Genomic DNA, 21,425 nt, shown 5'->3' on the forward strand with positions numbered 1-21,425 from the left:
CCTGAATCCCCTGAAACAACCGCTGAGATTGTTATCCCTCTGAATTTACTGCGGGGGAAGCTTAGCCTGGTTTTGCAGGCTGTTAAAGTAGGCAACATGAATACTTCCCGTATTGTTTCCTAATGTAATTTTTAGGTCAGTAATACATTGTCAACTCAGAGCGGAATAGTTTTCTGAATATATTTAGAATATATTTCTGCATGTCAGGCTTAGTTTGCATTAAAAGTAGCTGCTTCATGGTTAATGGTAGTATGCTTAGTAATGTTAATGTAGCAGTATATAATGTAATGTATGTAGTGCACTCAGTTTTTAACTTTTTTCCTCTTGTAACTTAATTGACTGAGCACCACCCACAGGCCCAGGATAGTCAGCAGAATCCATTTGGTTTTCTCAGAAAGTTTGCGTTCATTTTGCACGCTCCCTGGTTGAATCCGAAACAATTCTCTCTCCTGTGTCTGTGAGGCCTTGAGTACTGAGCTGTCGGCTGGCACAGACACCGTAAGGACCTCTTCATTTATGCATTCAAAGCATTAGAATGCAATGCTTTGGATCAAACAGCCTGATGAATTTTTATATTCTTCTGTTGGTCAACAGCTGCTTTACCTAAAGCACTACACTCCTACTATAACTTTGAAAGCATAATAACTGGTTATATATTACTTTATGCAGATTGTACAGAGCTTAGAAATTCAGGGTGTTGAACTGTTTTGCTACAGTTTGAAAAATCATCTACAGAGTTTAGGAACATATTAACATGGCAAGTTGAGATCCATGGATTTTCCTTTCTTTTAATATGGAAGTCCAAGTTTATAGGTAAAGCACAAAATCAGGGAAGGGTGAAGAGAAGTCATAGAACACAGACCAGCTTCAATCAATCTTCGTTGCACACAGAGAGAAAACAGCACGATATAGGATATTCCATTATCACCTGAGGGAGTAGGAGTTTCCAGACTTCCAGGGAGAAAAGGAGGCATGTTACAAAAGGCAAACGACAACTGTAAGTGCTGTACACTGGGCATTGTCTTAGAGTGAAGGAGTTCAGATGACAAAATTACTTTAATATAGTAAGCGTAAAAAATAGTGAATGCATTCACCAAAGACAATAAACAACCTTGAATCTGTTGGATAAATTCAAATTCTACTCTTTGGTAATTCTTGTTTTAAAGGCCAAGGAAGGTAAAATTGCAAAGGACACAAGGTGTATCCAGGGGAACAGGAACATCATTTATAGTCGCCAGAGTTGTTTGATGAGGCTCACTTGCTAGATACCTGATAACAAGAAAGACCAAACTGTCACTGTATGGTTCCATAAAGATTTGTCTATAATAGGGAACATTCATCAGGGTAATGGAAATTACTTGAGCAGCTACTGAATTAATTTTCATTTTAAACATACTCTTATTTAAAGATAACAACTGGCTGGACAGCATGGCAAGTTTTGTATCGGAGTTCATCTGTTAAAAGACTGTAAGAAGTTTGCTGGTTTTGAATATAAACCTGGCTGCTGTCAGGGAACATCTCCCTTACCTAGGGCAAAATTTCAAGTGATGCATAATACAGGTAGGACTCCGTTGTGGACTCCTGAAATCGTTACCTCATACAAACTGCTGTTATTTAATAGAGAGATGTAATTGTTTCTCCAGAGGGTGATGAATGTGATTCATTATAATTGATCTTTTTCATACCAGAAGAATACTGCTGTTGCTAGCTCAGAAGACGTTTTGGCAAATCAAAAGGAGGCTGCTAGTTTGGAGCATTCCTCTGTCAGTTTGAAATCCCCAAGCTGTAGCTTTGAGCTCAGCAGTGAGTGCTCTGCAGTAGTACCAAGAGAGCTGAAATAATCAACAATAGAAACCTTTTATCTCATGTCTGAAATCCATAGATAGAAAGAGAATGTATATATAAATATTTCTCTTTAATATTTCACATTGTGCTTCCACTTAAGAAGTTTGAAGTTCTTTCACTGAGAGTGGACATAAGCCAAACCAAGCCACAGGATTAATCATAAATAATTTATATGAAATCCCTCTACTAAGATATCCTGCAATTTCATAAAGACTGAACACATGTTCTGAGAATACATAAGGATTGCTAAAATTAGCTTGCTTTAACACGCCTGGGAACAACACATGAAGCTGCTGTTGCAGTTCTCTTGACGTAGCCGATCATGTTGCTCGCTGTTCACAACAATTAAATGCTCTTTTTCTGTTTTTCTTTTGGGTTATATTTTTCTTAGAACCCCTTCCAGATTAAAAAAAAATCTGCTAAAAATTCTGAACAATGTTGGCTGGTAAAGGCTGTAGAACAACTATTGCTTCAATAAACAGGATTAGTTTTGGATTACTTTCTCTACAAAGACTCTGCAGCAGTGCCTTACTCCTCCTTGCTGAGAAACGTCAACCCTTTCAGGTCTCCATGGTTATCTCACAGAATGAAAAGTAAAAGCATTCTGGGATGATTATATAAAAACTTGTAAAGGGTAAGTGCAAACTAAAAAACAGTGTTCGAGGACTAAACAGCGCATTTTTCAGATGGCTGAATCTGTGTGTGTATGGTTGGAGAGATGAATAGGAGCCTTAAACTGTGCAGCATGGGATGGACCTTGGTTTGGGGAAGGCACAGAACAGGCCTTAGTGACTTATTAGTATATCTTTTGAACATGTACCTACCAATTTGATTAAAGCAACAAGAAAAGATAATTGCTGGATTGTATTGGAAAGTACACCAGTGGCTTAATTATCAAATTTAAACATCAGTAAAGTACAAAATACTCAATATTCCTAAAACATCTGTACAAAAGAGGTTTTAAGAACATAGTTAAGGCTAGGCTTGCCTATGGATCTGCATACCATTAAAGCTGGGGAAGTGTGGATTTCTGCCATGTTCTGTAAATGTAAGATACATAAATTAGAATTGCTTAGGGATATTGTTGCTTACATGAATCGCTTCTCCACTGTTTTTCATTTATGAATAAATGTGCTTGGTGTGACTACTCTTGTCTCACAGTAATCTCAAACAGCAGAAAATATCCTGTATGCAATGGCTTGCAGATATATAATATCCATAAGCTATGTTTCTCAGTATTTATTACAGGTATTTTATGTTTACAGACAATTCAAAGGTGGGAGGACTGAAATACACCCAAAAGAGGTTTAATACTCATGTCAATAAATAGTCTGAGAAAATCAGGATGCAGTTCAGGGACAAAGTCAAAGTACTGCTCTGTTTAGATGGTGTTTATTATTATGCTGGTTTTGGCTGGTATAGAGTTAATTTTCTTGATAGTAGCTGTTACAGGGCTGTGTTTTGGATTTGTGCTGAAAACAGTGGTGATAATACAGATATGTTTTAGTTACTGCTGAGCAGCGCTTACACAGGCTGAAGGCCTTTTCTGCCTCTCACCCCACCCCACCAGCGAGGAGGCTGGGGGTGCACAAGAAGCTGGGAGGGGACACAGCTGGGACAGCTGAGCCCAACTGACCAAAGGGACATTCCACACCATATGACATCATACTCAGCACATAAAGCTGGGGGAATAAGAAGGAAGGAGAAGGGTGTCTGGAGTGATGGCATTTGTCTTCTCAAGTAACCATTACGCTTGATGGAGCCGTGCTTTCCGGGGGATGGCTGAACGCCTGCCTGCCAATGAGAAGTAGTGAATGAATTCCTTGTTTTCATTTGCTTGTGTGCATGGTGTTTGCTTTACCTATTGAACTGTCTTTTCAATATCTCAACCCACGAGTGTTCTCACTTTTACCCTTCTGCTTCTCACCCATCCCACCAAGGGGGGAGTGAGCAAGCGGCTGTGTGGGGCTTAGTTGCTGGCTGAGGTTAAACCACAATACTTATCTAAAAATTTCTTATCTAAAATGTAGTATGAGGAATGGATAGTGGTACTTAGGTTAAGCATGAGTCAACAGTGTTGTATTACTATAAAAAAGTAAACATGCTGGGGAGACATGACAAATATCAAATATTTAAAAGACTTGAAAGCAGAAAGATAATAACCTGTCCTGTGGGCTAATGGGAGTAGGAAAATATAAAATGGGCTTAAATCATAGGAAAATTTCAGGCTAAATGTTAATGTTACATTTTTTTTTGCTAGGCATATTGAAAGCACTGGGACCATGGAGGCTTCTCTGCTTGCTTGTTTATGAGCTGGTCAGACAAATATCTATCATATAATAGATACTGCCTTGGGACTAGATACATCTTTCAGTTCCTACCAGCTCTGGACTCTATTATTCAATCTGGTAATAAAACTTCCCAAGTAGTTTCATGCAAATATGCATAAAGATACAATTCAAAGGGAGTGTAAAGCCTTCGTCACTAGGCACTGCATGAAATATAGAGTTTTCCTCCAACATAAAATCTGCTTCTGTTTTCAGTGACTAGTCAGGCTTCTAGTTTAGCTTTGATTTCATATTGTCATCTCAGTGTCACTCCTTCTTCACAATATCTCATCCAACCCACAGATCCCTGTATCAGAATGATACCTTTACCACCTTCCTCCTCCTCGGTAGGTTGAGACAATACAGAAAAGGAAACAGAAACCACCGTGGACAGCAAACTCAATTCAAGTTGACAATATGATGCTGTTGAAAAGGCAAAGTTTATCCTGTGGTGTATTAAATAACCATCATATATAAAGCACTGGAGCTACTACAGGGCAACACACCATTAGAGAGAACCCAGAGGACGACAACAAATACAAACATTTTTGAAAATATGACCTAGAAAAGAGACAGCAGAATGCAGTGTAGAAATGGGGAGCGGGAAACTCTCCCTCTCATTTAGGTGTCTGACTCGCACTTTAGCTCTTTGTGTTTAGTGAAGAGTTTTTAGTGTTTAATCATATTTATATGTATATATCTATGTATACAAAGAACGCTCTTAAGGGAAGCACGTTAACTCTTCCAGTCTGTAAAAGGTTGTTAGAAAGGCAGGAGCTGTCACTTGAGCAAGAAGATAGCAATTTCATTTTTTTATCAAAACCTATATTCAGGAAGGGCTTCTGTCTAAAGCAAGACAGGCTCTATTATGTTGCTGCTTCTTTAACATTTCTGTGGGGAAATTTTTGAAAAAGGTTACCTAAATATCTTTCAGGGCTGGTCTTGATATGCTGAATAAATTTCTGTGATTTCTGTTATTTAATAGGGTTTGCTCTTGGTATTTGTAATCAACTTTTTTCCTCCCAGTTTACATTCTGTCCCTGTGTCCCGATTATCAAAGGCCATGGGAGAGAAGCCTTCAGAAGGTCAGTGCTAAGACTGCTACATAGTGCTTTTTTACTTGATTGCTATCATAAAACATAGCAGAGTACCACACAGACAGGTTTTGTGGAAGAGTTTTCCTGACAGAACACCGTGTGCTGCTGTGATTAGGTCTGGTTGTACACATGCAGTGTTTTCTTCATGTGGGACTTGGTGAAGGGTGTTTGCCCCTGCTGCAAACAAACCAGGAGGTTCCATAAGGCAGTTCATATTTTGCATTCTTTCATTTATGGCCCCAACATGCCTATAATTAGATTGCAAAATGAGAGTATGCATAAAATATATACTTTTAAACTAGCTCACTGATCCAAAATACTTTTACCAAGCCACAATCTAGATGAAAAAGAACCTGAGAGACAATTTAAAGAGGGATTGTTTGAGGAAGATCAAAACCGTTTTATTTTTTATTGCTGAATCTTCGATCAGGACAGGCTGCATTTCACTGGGTGTCATGCAAGCACATAAGTCTTAATTTCCACCTCGAAGTGCTTGAGTTTGTCTGACTCCAACCTCTACTTATCTGATGATAATGCTGTTTGCTAAAATGAAAGACACTGAGAAATGTCTGTTTCATGTTATACACCTACATAAATACAGAGGTGTCGCAGTGTAGATGATGTCTCCAAACAAAAAGGAATAGAACTGATCTCATGTGATGGCTCTCAGATGTAATGTTTTCAGATACCTCACACCACTAACACTACCTTAATCCACTGGGTAAAGGTCTGCCCAGGCTGAAATGACTCAGGATTTTGCACAGCTATTCTGTGCAGTCAAAGGACTTTTGAGAGCATTGAAAACCACTGCAGAAAGGAAATTTTAGGTAATTAGCGTTATATAGTTTGTGGAGCAGGTTTTGAGGCTTGCTTTTTATGTGTTTTTTTCCTGATAAATAAGCTATATTTCCTAACACCTACTATTCCTTTTTTCAGTTCATTTTGCCAGCCTATATGTTATATAGGCTATTAAAAAGGTTGAAAATGAATTTGCAGCCTTTATTAAGAATGAACTTTGACTTAAACTGTTACTGTTTAAGTGATCCCCATCTATTTTAAGCAGCGCAGAGGTTGTTTCTGTTTGCGTAGCAGTATCCCAAGTAACTTTTTTGTACAATGAATAAATATTTGAATTAAAGGCTGAAGTATGTGCAGTCAGTAATATCTGTGAAACAGTATTGGAAACCTGTCATTAGTAAAAAGTTTTCAAATCTGAGACATTTAATTGCTTTTCTCAATTTCCTGTGAGACAAAAAGAAAAATCTAAGAGATTTTTCCCATTATGTGTAAGTGACAGCAGACTTAATCTATTAAAACAACCATCCATTTCCTCATTAGAAGTTCTTACCTGGATTTTTATAGAATTCTAAAATATCATTTATCTTCTATTGAACAGTAGATTCCCTGAAATAATTACATTCTGCTAGAACATATTTGTAGCTTTCTTACCTAAATCTATGAAGCATCTTTTCATTCTTTTCGCTCTCAAATTTCATCTGGCTTTTACTTTCAGAATTTAAAAAAATCAATCGTTAACTTTAAGTAACAGTTGTCAATATCTGAAGATACAACAAAACATCTGCAGATAAATTTGTAAATCTCGTTTCAGGAACTTATTCCTTTTTATTTTATGGTCCATCAATGGCTATGTTTAAAAGGACATAAAGAGCATAAATGTGTCAAATATCTATTAGAGTCCATTACCTTAATTAAAATTTTAAAATTAGCTTGAAAGCTTAGTATGATTAACTGTTGGTGAAGGAATATCATGCAGTCTCACTAGGATCTGGTATAAAGCAACTTATTTTGTACAGAATGCTTGTTAATTCTTGAGAGGCCAAGGAAGGGAAACTGTAGAGGATCTAGTTCTAATCTGTGACTTGTAAAATGTGCAGAAATTAGGCTTTGATTGCACATAGCTTTATAAACCTCTATTCAAGGTGCTTTCCAAAGGAAAACAAGATTTATGTTTTCTCTGTGTCCTCTCAACTTGCTTTTTCTGTTCTCTGCCTCATGCCTACTCCTTCAGGAGCTTTTGAACTTTTGAGCATTCGTTATTGAAAAGCCATTAGAGAAGCTGTGTTGGAGCTCAAACTTGAGACACATATCTATAGGATACTGGACTTCATGGGGTCCAATAAATTTCATGGTACAGTTAGTTATTTCAGTAGAATTATTCAAATTTTTGGAAGTCAGAACTCCAAATAATACACAAGTGAGAACAGTGTAAAATAATAGGAAGTATGGAAAAGTCTCTAACAAAGATTATGATGCAACTTGTAATTCCTCTATTATTTATGTATTATATTGAACTACTGTACTAATACTAAAAGGACAGTAGAAATAAATAGGGATAATGCCATGAGTGGCTTACAGAGGTGGAAATTTAATGGAAATGTGAAGTGCTGAGTCACAGTCAAAATTTGCAGTGGTGGAATATGGGATCCTGTTATTCTTTCAAATTTTAAGTGGATCTGGTGAGTTTTGAAAGAGATATTACAATATTCTCAGTAATTCAGTTAATGGATAAGAAAAAATATGTCATTTATCCTAAACGTGTTCACCTGCAGAGTGCTTCTAAATGCCAGCTTTTAAGAGTTCCTTATCCATGGCCTGGAACCACAGAATTTAATGTAAGTATTTTTGCTCTCTGTTTATGAGGATGGGAGTATTGACCCAAGCTGGAAATCCTTGTGACATACAGTAAAATTCAGTGAAAGTTGTTGCAGGGACCTGCAAGTTCCCTCATGTATATGAGGAAACAACACAGAGCAGCAGAAGAGTTCCATAGGGCTGGTGATATAACTGGACATGATATAGTGTGTTTAGGTCTGGGCAAGTCAGTGTCCTGAAGGTCTTGACAAGTTGGAGAGTACACAACACGTGCAATAAAAGTGGCTTGGAAGTGGAAGAGAGAAAGTGGGAGACTGAACTTATACAGCTTTGCTACATGACAGCTGAAACGCCACAAAGGCATGATTACAATTTATAAATACTTAAATGGTGTACCGAAAAGGGAGAATTACATAGTTCAATGAACAGGATATAGAATGGAGGATGAAATGAAGAAAAATTAAATTGATCAGTTCTAGGACTCAGTTCCTGTGATGTTAAATTTCCTCCTTGCAACAGTGCCCCTCAAGGGAAGAGGAGGAAGCTTTCTTTTATGGAAAAACACCAGTAAATGGCCATTAGTGAACAAACCTATACAGATGTAAGGTGTAACTCATAAAAAACTCCTAGTTTAACCACATATAACCCGGAAGGAACTAATGTGACCATATGGTTTGACCTACTCTGTAGTGGACAGGAGATTCTTGAAGCAGTTCCTGATTGGATTAGATTTTCTTCTTGTCCTCTGCATATGGTTGCACCCCTGATGTCCAGGTCATTACACAATTTCTTTTTTCATAGTTCTTCACCTGAAATATTCTTTAAGCGGTGAACCAAAGCTAGAAGATAGACAGTTTGAGAGCATGGGTGTAAGGCAGGACTTGTGAGGGAGGGAAAGGAGGGGGAGCAGGAGAATTTGGAAAATGATGTGTTCAGCATATTTTTTCTTTCTGCTTGTTTGATCTCTCTGTATGGGTTGCTTTGCTGCTGAACACATCATATAAGAAAAATCTATATGTATTTGTACCTTAGGACTAGTGGAAGATGGGTATTCTCTCACTGTGGAAGAGAAAGTGTTTAAAGGAATTCCATTCATCTTGATGTATACACTTTCAGAATGAAACATGAAAACTAAGGAAAGATTTCTTATTTCCATGTAGTCAAAGAAAAGAAGGAATTTAATGAGAATTCCCTGTTGATAAATGCTTAGCCCAATAAGTCAACCAAGTGTGAATTCCCTGGTAGAATTCCCTGGAAAGGGCAATGAGCTTTCTGGCCTTCTGATCCTGGGGCACCCAGCTAATGCTAGTGAGTGGTGAGGATGGAGCACGGGATGGTAAGCTGCCTCCTTCTGGTCAGTCTGTTTCTGGTACACATTTAAAGAATACATGAATCTTACAATCTGGCAAATATGAGGTGCAGAACTGTCCCTTCTATAGGACTTCTATAGGATCAGACCATCGCTTTGTATGTAGAAGAGATGCGTTCATCGTCAAGAGCATTCCCCTACCCTCTCTGATGGCCCTAGCCCACAGAGCTGGCCATGGCAGCAGCTGAATGAGAAGCAAAAGCAGAGCAGACCCTCTGTCATGAACAGCTCAAACTTCTTCTACGATGTGAATTTTTTAAGTGTGAACTCATGAACAGATTAATATGTTGTTTTCTCCCCAAATACATTCTTTCCATCCTAATTGTAATTCACTTTCGTGTCACAGTAGACCTAATCTGGAGCTGCATTTACCTAGACCTTAGTGCTCGATTCCACTGTATTTGTGATGCATACATTTTCTTGAACCCAGCCTGCATCTTGCAATCCTTTAAAGAAGTCTCTGAAGAAGAATATCAGCGCAGCACCCATGAAAAATTATCCAAATTGTAATAGCGAAGTTGTTAGTGGCAGTAACACTAGATGCACCTTTTTAAAATCTTTCAAGCTGTTCATGAACTGTCCGCTTTATGTACATATATCTTTTTAGCCTTTTTCACCCTGTGTCAATTTACTGATCATACACACCTGTGGCTCCTGTTTCAAATAAGGCTCCATCCTCAAACTTTACATGCATGAAGATGTAAAGCCCTGCAGTAATGCTTACCCATAGACTGTGTGAAAGCTGAGGACTCACTGAGAGGCTCTGAAATCCCAGGAGAAATTTACAAAAAAAGATTTCAGGATTGAAGATGGAGATAATAAATGATGTAAAGCAAAGGCTCCAAGCGCCATGTATTTGTGCAGCATCCAGCATGATATCGCCTTCATTATGCCCAGAGCTCTGTTATTGTACGTGACAACCCCAGGTTGTATTATTTTATTTATAAACTGTATCGTCTTTCCCTTTTTCCCTTTCTTTCCATTAACATTTTCAATCTTCCCTCAACCTGCTAGTTTTTCCCCTTCTAAGAATATGTATCTTCCTATCTATCATATATTAATTTGAAAATAGAAAATAAAATGTTAGAGAGTTAAATAAATATAGGCCCTAGTTTTAAACCAACAAAACTCAGTGTTCCAGGGTTGAACCCAACAATTCATCCTCTGTGGCTCCAAGAACTTACACCAGCTCTAAAATAAATGGTCACAGTCCCAGATACTGAGGCTGACTTGTTATCTCTATATGTACTTTAAGATAACAGACATTAAATAATTCACTATACAAAGTCTTACTTCAATTAAAATGGTAAAACTGATAAAGAAGTTTTCTTTACTTTTGGGAACAGATCTCTGGCTTGTAATTGCATTAATTAACAAATACACACAGTTGAAAAGTTATTCAAATGCAAATTTTCTTAATGAGAAGAAAGCAACTGGGAATATAATTTTTAGTTGTTGCAGTTAATGAAAGTATTTGATTTTGTTTTAATTGCACTTTTAATAAAATAAAGTGCTCTCACAGTGATGAGATTTCAGCATCATCTAACAGCAGTGCTACAGCTACCAAAGGTTGCTGCTGGTGGATAGATCAGCCAGTGCTGAGCCCTCAGCAGAGGTGAGCAAAGCAAACAACACCCGCTCCTGGGCAGAGCTGTACGTGGTGAGGTGCTGATCTCTGGCTAACAGCACTGTACTAAAGGACATCACCAAAGTAAAGCACTGGGCAGACAATTTATGCCTTAAAAATACAAGGAGAGGCGTTAATAGAGTGATGTCTGGGCCCCACTGCTTTCATAACTTTGAATCATGGAGGAGGGAGTCAGGAGGGCCATTTGGAAAATGTCTGGTCCAGTGTGTTCCCACTGTTTTCAGTGCAAGAATCGTTGTGAAAATACCTTCACAACAAGCTTCTGGAAGTGCGCCCAAGTTTTAATTAAAAACCAAATAAAGATGAGGTTTAAGTTGGAAAAAATTATTTTCTTCATTTTGTTTGCTTGCTTGTTTTGAAATATGTTTGTGCACTGCAAGAAAGTCTTTTCACAGAAAGTGGTGTGCTCCCCTATGAGCAGCTAGCGTTCACAGATCATGTGTTGAAGAGTACCAACCTAATCCAGCCCTCTGTGCCTGAGGGAGGGTCAGCTACACCTAAGCCGTTCCTTACAGAAGTTTGTTCCACCTTACCTTTAGAAACCTTTGGGGATGGTGGCTTTCCAGGCATGGAGTGAAGCCTGGCGCACTCCCATTCTCAGTGAAGTTACTGTGATGCAAGAAGCAAGGAAGAGAATGCCTTCTAAAACTCTTTTCGACCTGTGGAATGAATTTACATCTCATAGGCTATGTTAACTAAAGCTAGGGACTTTCTAAATTTTTTTTTCTTTGAAAAATGTTGTTTTGAGTTTTTTTTTAACCTTCAAGTAGTTGATATGGCAAAAGAGCTTGGACTTCCCTAAAGATTGCCTAATATTTTATCAAACACTCGTAAGGAATTGCAGTAACTTTTCCTCAAAAGGATTGATGTCAAAATGGATTTCCCTCCTTCCCCAAACTTCCTTTCCTTGATTTTCTTTCTATTCTAAATTATTATTAAAAATAACCAAGTATATAAATATTAGTGCATTACTCTCCTACCTTTGAATGTTGCATGTGAGATGGTTTCTTTGAGGGAGAGAAATCGCCTGGGAAAACAGGAGGCAAAAGTCTGGTGGCTCAGAGACAGCATTCTGTCTGCCTTCATCCTTCAGTCCAGGAGGGTCAGGGGAAAAAGGATCGTTTGTGTTTGGCAAATCCTGTCGCTGGATGAGCCTCCTGGTACCCATGAGAAGCTGTAGCTAAACCCCATTGGGCTACATTTCCTCACCTGTGAATTCAGAATGCCAAGATTTCAAATCGGTTTTGCAGTTTAAAGCAAGAGTGAGTCCCAGAAAGGCTTGGTCTGCTTGCAGACAATTTAGGAACAGCAAAAAGGTAAAGTGAATCAAACAAATGGGAATTTTTTCATTTAACTCTAATTAACGTAGTTGCAGGTGTGATAAGAGATTCCCATAATAAATCTTGGCTGTTTGCATCATATTTAATGAAGAAATCTAGTTATTTTTAGAATTTTAACAGAATATAATTTGGTATAGAGACAGTGTTAATTTTATAATTTTTTTTCAGAGAAGCATTTCAGCAGTACATACATGACTAATTAATTTTTCATAGATATTATGCATAAATGAAATTTAGAGAAAAAATATGCATATCTTATATTGAATAGATTCACCATAGAATCCTGATAAGCTTTCACCTGCTGTTAATTTTCCTCTGAGATGAAAATACTACCAAGCAACAAAAACGGATGTCTAAGCACACCTTCTCATAGCGGAAAGGAGGGTTTTAAGATTAAAACTTCTGGCAGAGTTTGATCCCAAGCAACAAACTATAGAAGCCCATGGAGATCTCAGATAAATTTAACAGAATCCAATATATAAGGCCACTCACATGGCAATCTCCATGTTTTACAAAGGAAAGACAAGGGTTACAGAAGCAAAGTAAAGGGTGAGGCAAGAGCAGCAAAGTAAGGACATCATCCTGGGAAAGGAAGGAGTGTGTAGTGAAGTTCAGGTCAGGGAGGAATGACAATAGAATGGGAAGAAGGATAGGGAACAGTAGGTGTGGGGTCTTCCCCAGTTTTTCATTTTCTTCCCATGTGTGTGAATGAAGGATATCTCCCAGGCAGCTCTAAGCAGTTCACCTCTCTCCCACAGAATCTCATGGAAAGGGGCTATCTGTGACCTCCTCCACCTACCCTGGGGGCATGGTCGGAGTTGTCTTTTTCTGGTTGTTTCTGCTCCAGGAACACCTACACTCATTTGACAGTGTTTGGATGAATGACCCAGAGAACCTTTCCATGTGCAAATGATAGCTGGTTTAAGTGCTCTAAAATCTGCCTGCTTACTCAATTTTGAGTGCATTGAGTGATGGAGGTCCAGAGATGTGCTTTGGGGAATCTGTGACCTGCGGTTCTCCAGAGGTAGCCTTTGGAGAAAGCAAGAGCAAGGTTTTCTTACAACTGTCAGATTCCATGAATGTTTTTTGCTCCTTAAATACTATTGCTGTACTGTGATGAAAAAAAAAGGAACAGGATCTGGATGGCCAGGATGGTGGAAGTAACTTGTACACTGTGAAGTGGGGAAGGAGATAATGACAGAGGGAGACATCGATTTGCTTTGAAATGCTTACTATTACTGTAACCGTTATGTCATGAAAGGTCATTGACATCTTGAGCTATAGAGCCAAGTTTCTTTTCTCTTTCAAAATACAGTATTTCAGACACAGCCATAATCTTCATTGTGCTACAACAAAGCAGAAGCTTAGGGATTGGAACTGGGCATTTCTAGCACCCCTGCAGCTAGCAGAGAGAAGAGTGATGTGGGATCCCTAGAGCCACTCACAGGCCTTGAGGGGACACTTGTGACCGTGCCTGTGAGCTGACCTTTTCCTTCTCTGTGCAATACCACGGTGGTGTTTCCCCCTCCAGCACATGCCAAGGAAAAACATTGTCTGGTTTTGCATACCTGAATTGTATCAATATGGCCACATCTTAAACAGATATCTGCAACTGCTTAAAGGTCCACTCACACGTACAAAACCAAATGTAAATGCATTCTCTTCAAGGAAAAGTAATTCACTGCTGAAAAACTCTGCTAAGGCAGTAAATGCATCCCAGGCATATCTTGTGCCCTTTCAGAATGGGAAAGTCAACAAATATTAGGCTTCTAGAAACCCATGAAATGAAGAGTTATTTTAAGTTCTCAAATAACCTTAATTCTTCCTTATTTGAACAATGACCCAATAAACACACAAATTCTCTCTTTCTGTCTCAAAAACTGTACTGAAAGAGAAGCTGCTTATGCTTTCTCTGTGCTCAGGCTTGCCCTAGTCCAAAAAGTATACCCCATCTGCTAAACTTTACAGCTACCTTATGCCTGTCTTCCTACCCCTTTATCCTGATGCAAATGTGCAATATAACACTATTTTTTTTCTTTCATTTTTCCAGTTGTATTAATCTCCATCTTCAGTGCTGACAACCTTTACGACAAAAAGACCTGTAAGGTGACTATACCCACACCCTTCCATGGAAGTGCTCAAATGTAGTATATTGTATCTCTTAAGGCACTAGCATGTCTCTTTTCTTTGAGCACATGGCAGAGAGTGGCTCCTGATCCTACTGTGCTAAGCATCCCCTGATGCCTCCTCTCGGACCCACAGCTCACCCACCCTGCTGTCGCCATGCATTGCAGTTACTTCCATTGAAAGCAGGACATGGGGACTTTTCCCAGCTTTCCCAACACTACTGTCCCCAAGGGGAGAGGAGGCAGGACAGAATTCAACTTGTCTTTATTTGTTAAGCTTTCTTACAGGTTTGGCTTCTGCTGAATTTGAAATTATACAAAGCTGCTGTCAGGTGGCTGTAATTATTCACAGTACATTTTGAAGTAAACACATATTAAATTGCTTTTCAGCATATACAAAGTGACTCAGTGGCAGAAGAAGGAATAAAGCCTCAGTTCTAGTCTTTTGCACTGTTTATCTAAATATCTCGCATAGCTCAAGTGACTGTTGGTTGTTCATCCTTCTTACACTGTGTAGTAAGTCTGGCTTCACAACACCCTTAGTGGTATGAGGTGGCAGAGGTCCAGGTTTCCCCCAGTGTGGAATTCCAGCTGTAATCAGTGGACGCAAATTGTCTCAAATGTTTGGGCCAAATCTATGACCCTGAAATAAAAGGGGTAGGAGATGCCTCCAGAGATCATGCAGTCCATTTTTCTATTAAAAGACAAGACTAAATATATGCAGGCCATCGCGGTCCGTGGCACCAGCAGAAAGGCTCAGTACAGCTGAGTGATCCCATCCAGCCCAGCATCTACTGCTGTGACCTTGTGTGCAAGGGTGAGCAAGGAAGACAGCTGTTCCTGGCCACGCATGAGGGCCTAGAGTGGCTGGAAGGATCCTGGTTGTCTCCATGTGCCCATGCACCCACTCCTGCAATCTGCTGATGTGCTTACCGGTGAGGAGGGCACTGCTCTCCTGTGACCGTGGGCAGAGGAATGTTGTAGTTCTGTTTGTGACCTACACAACTACCCCAGACTATAATTTGAGCCAAAGTGTTGAACAAAGGGGACCACACTGGCACAGCCCAACTTTGAAGGGTGTGTATTTGCTTAATATGGCCTTGCACTGGGATGGCAGGGATTCCACCACCTCCCCGGCTAAGCTGTTTTAAGGCTTATAATTAGAAGGCAAACTGTTAATAAACATTACCTTAAGCATGATTGAAAAATCGTGCTTACTGAAAAGTAATTGTATGGTATTTTCATCTTTTCAATAGAAAGGAGTCATCTTGCCTAAGGGTAAATATCTGAAAGTTGGTTGTCGATGTCTAGACTCGTCAACCTAGATTCCCTTTATAGCCAGCTGAAAGAAATGGGCACCTCCAGGGCATGATTCATCTGTCTGTCTTAGAAGAGATGTTAAGTGGAGAAGGATTGCTTTCTGAAATATATGCCGGAAAAATGATTAGCGTTGTAGAGGAAATGGTATTCATATTCTGTGGGAAATGGATTTTAAAACCTGTTTTTCTTCAACACTAGAATGAAGAAAAACACTTTCAGAATTTCAAAAAAATTACATATTTAAAAATTCACTCTTGCTCAATAGAATGAAGGGGATTTTCTGATGTTTTCTTCTTATTTCATGTTTTATAATTCATAATGGAGAAAATGGCATTTGGAGATGAAAAGAGATTTTAATAAGAAAAACTGAAACATGATGAGGTCAAATCAGAATATTTTGATCTCACTGGGATGCTTCAACTTGGATTGGTTTTGTCTCATGAAAGGTCACCAAAATTTGCCCATTCCTACAGAAAGTTTTGATTTCCATGGAATGGCATTTTTATAGAAAAATGTAACAACAGAATTTTTTCAACCAGCTATAGAAATTATGTATGAGTGGACAGACCCATGTAAAATTAACTTTTCTTAATCTCAAGGCCTCAATCTTTTTATAAAAACATTCTGCTTTCAATTGACAAAGTTATTTTAACTTTCCTTAGGCTAACAAGTAGCTCTCACTTAAGAAAGGGCTAACTGTGGCATAGTTTTGAGATATGTCTTATAAAGGCAAGCTTCTAATGAAAGTAAAATAATTAGGCATATAGATTACTTTGTGCTGATTTGTTGTCACAGTCTTCTTGAAGGACATAGCCAATAGACTGAAGTATCATATAGTTCCGACTTTCATGTGACCAAGTGTGAACAAAGTAAACGGAATGGAGCCATAATAAGGAGAGTTTGTACTGGTCCCCCCATAAAAAATGAGCCAGGGACTTGAATTTTGTATTATAAATGAATGATGGCTAACAAGCTATCTGAGACTGCAAAGCTAATACACTGAGCTATAGTATGACAATAATGAGCTGTGACAGTCTGACTGAGTAAGGGAAAGTTTCACAGAACTGGGTGTCTGGAAGGAAAGCATCAAAGTTGACAAATGACTTCTAGCTTACTTGCTTCTCCAAGGCATGTTCTAGTGATGCTGAGGGGCAGATGTTAAATGGAGCTGGACAGAACTGAACACACTTCAGTAAATATCTTGCTGATAGAATGATTTACACACCAGGAAGAGTAGAAAACATTTTAGGAAAATCTGAATGATGTCTTAGACCTTGTTCAGATGTACAAGGTGGGATTCACCTCACCTAATGGTGAACTCCCTACTACACAGCATTTGTACTGGAAAGTAGCAAGCACAACTTACAGTCAATGGAGAGAAGTAAATATTTTTAGGGCACATTTTAGATATGTGGTTTAGGATGAACACACCTAAGAAGCATTTGTTTGTCTCACCACATTAAAAAGGAAATCTAGAGTAACTAGCTTAGATGCCAGTGCTTACAATGGACCTGTCACAATTCTTCAGTGCAGTCTCAGAATTTGATAAACTAGACCACTGCCTACAGAATAATTAATTTTCCATTTTTATTATATTGATTTTTTTCATCAGCCACCTGTATTTAGTTCATTGCCAGATGTTTTCTATAGACTAATTAGCTAACTATTTGAGGGAGTAATGAAAGCTGAAATGTATACATGATATTCTAGTTTGGAAGAATCTGACTGCTACACATCTAGACCAACCAGAAGAGGGAAAAATGTTGTCTGCTTGTAAACTCTATTAACTCTTTGCCAAGATAAAAACAAATTGAGGTAACAAGAACATACTCATTAAATAAAAAATATTTCAGCTTATAGTTCCTAGCATAATAACATGTTATTCTTCCCCTATAGCATCTCCATTTCCTGTGTACAGTCCTGTGGTATTTGGTGGATACAAGGTTAACCCAACACCTGTGTTGATCTATAGTGCCAGGGTCCTGAGTGCGCTGACAGCCCCGAAGGTCCCAGCCCAGCCTCCCCCAGGGCCTCCCCCAGCCCTCCCTGGGGCCCAGCACCCCCATACCAGCTCACCTCAGGGCTGCCAGTCCCTGCCCCAGCCATCTCCCAGTCCTGTCTCTGGCCCTGTCTGCTTTAGCTCCTGACTGGATCCCCCGGCTGGACCCTGGAGCGGGTGCATTGCTTGCTGTGCCTGGGGCTGCTGATGGGCCGTGCTGCCAGCCCCCGCTCTGCCCGCTGCGCTCAGTCCCTGTGGGATGGCACCTCACAGGCGAGGGCACAGCCTGCGCTGGGGTTGGCCTCCCTCGGCTCCTTCCCTGAGGGAGCAGCCAGCCCCTTGCAGATCCCCAACGTGCTGGCCTCTTGAGTCCTCCAAGGGGCTAAAACATTGCTGGTCACTGCTCACCATCGATACGTGTAGGCTGTTTGTACAACCAAGGTCTGGTCTTCTCTTTCAGAACAAGTACACAGACTGAGTGCCTGATTGCCTGAAATGGCAAAAGAAGAGCCCTCACAAGCCCAGGGTAGGACAAGATCTCATCTCCCTCAGATAGTCAAAACAGCTTTTCACTGAAATGACATCAGAGATGCCTGGGAAGTGTGGATGAAGAGATTAGATGAGCACTGGGGGCTAATGCATATGCGAGTTTGGGAGGAGTGGTATGCCAGTAGGTAGAAGCTAGGTCCTGGCCTTAACCATACCGGTTTGGCTTCCAGAAGGGGACAAAGCTTCAGGCACACTGCCATGCTCTCGATGCTCAGTGTGAATCCGTCACACCAAGTACCACTGAGATTTCAGAGGGGCGTGATTTCCAGCTGATGAAGGTTGTGCAGTAAAGATAATAAAGACCTTTGTATATTTTGAAAATGCTAGGGAATAGGTTTGTGTTTTGGCAACTGTAATGGAAGAGCAAAGAGCAGGCAACGTAGCAGAAACATCTGTGGCACAACTGTTAGAAATAGCAGTGTTAATGAGCAAGTAACCCAGACAAATAGAAACTACTGAATCAACACCAAAAATGCTGAATAGCTGACATAGAGCACCAGGTGGGACAATAAATTAGTATGATGGAATAAACAAAAAAATGGTATTAGAAAGAACTGTACAAACGGGATGAAGTTTTGCAAGATCTGTCACCAGAAGGTTTAAATGATGAGAATATATGGTAACATACCCCTGAGAAACACGTTTCTCAACTGACGAGGAAGTGCTTAGACTAAAAGAAGATAAAAACAGGCATAATACAACTGACCAAAGCTCACCCTGGCTACATTTCATGTATCCATCAGTGGCCATAAGCAAATAGAGGAAAATACAAGAACAAGGCAAGTACTTATACCTGATACTCTACCAGCCCCTAACCGTCTTCATCTTGGGAGCTTCCTATGCTCCATAGGGTTTCTGCTTATTGTAACCTTCAGAGGATTTATCTTCAATTAACTTGTACAGTGGTCCTTTGGATTAATAGAAACATTCAGACCCCTTTGGCAAAGTGTTCCCTACCTGGGACTGTCTTGCACCAAAAAAACCACCACCTTTTGTTTTGAACCAGGTTCTTACTGTCTTCACTTAAAGTTCCATTCTCATCTTGGAAGAGATATTGAACAGTCCATCAGAGATTAAATTAATAGCTGTAGGCATATTTGATTGTTTAATGAGATAAATTGCTTTTCAAACAGTATTCACTGAAAAGCCAACTTTGTAAGCAGTTTGGACAGCAAGTTTTAAATGTTTGTCTATTTCCATGCTTTGAATGTCAGTCATTGATGTTCTGCTTTGAAAGTATCTCATTATTCAGCATTTCAGAAAGAGGACACAGTTGTTAGCACACCTTATTCCAGCCTGGATAAATCCTAAGCATCTATGGCAAACAAGAGTCTTCCTATTCACTTCCATCTTACTTTACCTTTTTTTTTTTTTTTTTTTTTTTTTTTTACTTTTGTCTTCCTCTTTTTCTTTCTTTATGGTGTTTGGGTTTCAAGCAATGTATTAATCAATTGACATTTCAGAATGGCCAGAAACCTCAGGTGCCATACCTAATATTGTCCATAAGTGAACTGGTCAGTGCCAAGGAGAAAGCAAAGCTGCATTCCACTTTCTGTGTGCTTTATCTAAAAGACAACATAGTCAGTTTTGAACAGCAGTCAAAGAACATCTAAACTCTTCTTCCCATGTAAGATGATAAAATAAATCTAATAATCCAGAAACTTGTTTGAATACATACAATGGGAAAATAATATAGAAATCATTAAAATTAAGTCATATTTGTTTACATCAAGTGTTTTATTATTTATCCTTTCTTCCTTCTATGTTTAATGGCAAATTAAAAGCACTAGGTAAAGCAGTCTTTATAACAAAGTTATCCTAAGATATCTTAACAACAGAACTCCTCTGATTAGCATAACTGAAACAAGCAAATGTGCATCTTTGCTTTTGTTGGGCCCAAAATATCCTTCACCAAAGCAACGCTTCCAGTTTTGTTTCCATGACAATATGTGTGACTTTTATGAAAGCTGTGTGTCTTTTTCCCTAAGAGATGTGGCTAAACAAGCAACATTTCATTTGCTTGCAAGTCTGCTTTTTTTCTGCTCAGTCATAAGAAGACTTTATTCAAGATGTTTATTTCCAAGAAGTTTTGCAGTCTTAAACTTCATCAATTACAAATATTTCATCATTTCTTTCTCTTTTACCTAATTCTCAGCATGTATGTGTAAGAATGTCATCTTCATTCATTTTTTTTCTATTTCTGTCTCTATAGTATTTCATCTAATCCATCTCTAGTTTTTTTTAATCTTGACACTATATACTTTTCCTGTCTTTAGCCAGACTAATTTTCTTCCATTTCAACTCCTTTAGTGCTTCATTGCCTTAATTCCATCTATATTGAAGATTCCCCTCTTTTCTTGTCTGAGTTATATAAATGTAATAGGAGCTGTTTAAAACACTTTTGATACTTGTCTTTACTCTCTATACTATCATTCTTTAATTAGACTGTTCTTGATCAGTTACAAATTTCTTCCTTAAACAGGGTCTATTTTCAAGCTTTTTTTTTTTCATAGACGGTGCTATTACTTTCATCTTTATCTGATTTCTTGAATAGTAATTTTGAAACATATTTGCTCCTCCTATATCCTAGTAGCGAATTTCCATATAGAATCATAGAATGGCCTGAGTTGGAAGGGACCCACAAGGATCATCGAGTCCAACTCCTGTCCGTGCACAGGACAACCCTGAAATTCACACCATGTGTCTGAGGGTGTTGTCCAAGTGCTTCTTGAATAGTGTCAGGCTTGGGGCCGTGACTGCCTCCCTGAGGAGCCTGTTCCTCTCGGGGAAGGACCTTTTCCTAACATCCAACCTATACCTCCCCTGGCACATCTTCCTGCCATTCCCTAGGGTCCTATCATTGGTCGCCAGAGGGGAGAGATCAGTGCCTGCCCCTGCTCTTCCCCTTGTGAGCAAGATGTAGACTGTGATGAGGTCTCCCCTCAGTCTCTTCTTCTCCAGGCTGAACAAACCAAGTAACTTTAGCCGCTCCTCATACGGCTTCCCCTCTAAACCCTTCACCGACTTCGTGGCCCTCCTCTGGACACTCTCAGGTAGCTTTGTAACCTTAATGTACTGTGGCACCCACAACTGCACACAGTACTCGAGGTGAGGCCGCACCAGCACAGAGCAGAGCAGGACAATCACCTCCCTCGACCGGCTGCAATGCAGGGCTTGCTGCACCCCAGGGCA

The 21,425-nt window shown here is 39.4% G+C and overlaps 1 long non-coding RNA gene across 3 annotated transcripts in view; it reads left to right on the forward strand.

Annotated features, from left to right (window-relative positions):
• Positions 1–17,803, forward strand: part of LOC142054472 (uncharacterized) — a 27,262-nt gene extending 9,459 nt beyond the window's left edge. For 2 of the 3 annotated variants that reach the window (XR_012659545.1, XR_012659546.1), the window contains exons 3-4: positions 7,840–7,902; positions 14,290–17,803. This is a non-coding gene — a long non-coding RNA (uncharacterized LOC142054472). Of the gene's footprint in view, positions 1–7,839; positions 7,903–9,597; positions 12,464–14,289 lie in introns of those variants that run through there. The other variant, XR_012659547.1, reaches the window with a different exon arrangement.
• The last annotated feature ends 3,622 nt before the right edge of the window (positions 17,804–21,425 follow it).

The sequence above is a fragment of the Phalacrocorax aristotelis genome, chromosome 3 (assembly GCF_949628215.1).
Source record: "Phalacrocorax aristotelis chromosome 3, bGulAri2.1, whole genome shotgun sequence".
Classification (NCBI taxonomy): Eukaryota; Metazoa; Chordata; class Aves; order Suliformes; family Phalacrocoracidae; genus Phalacrocorax; species Phalacrocorax aristotelis.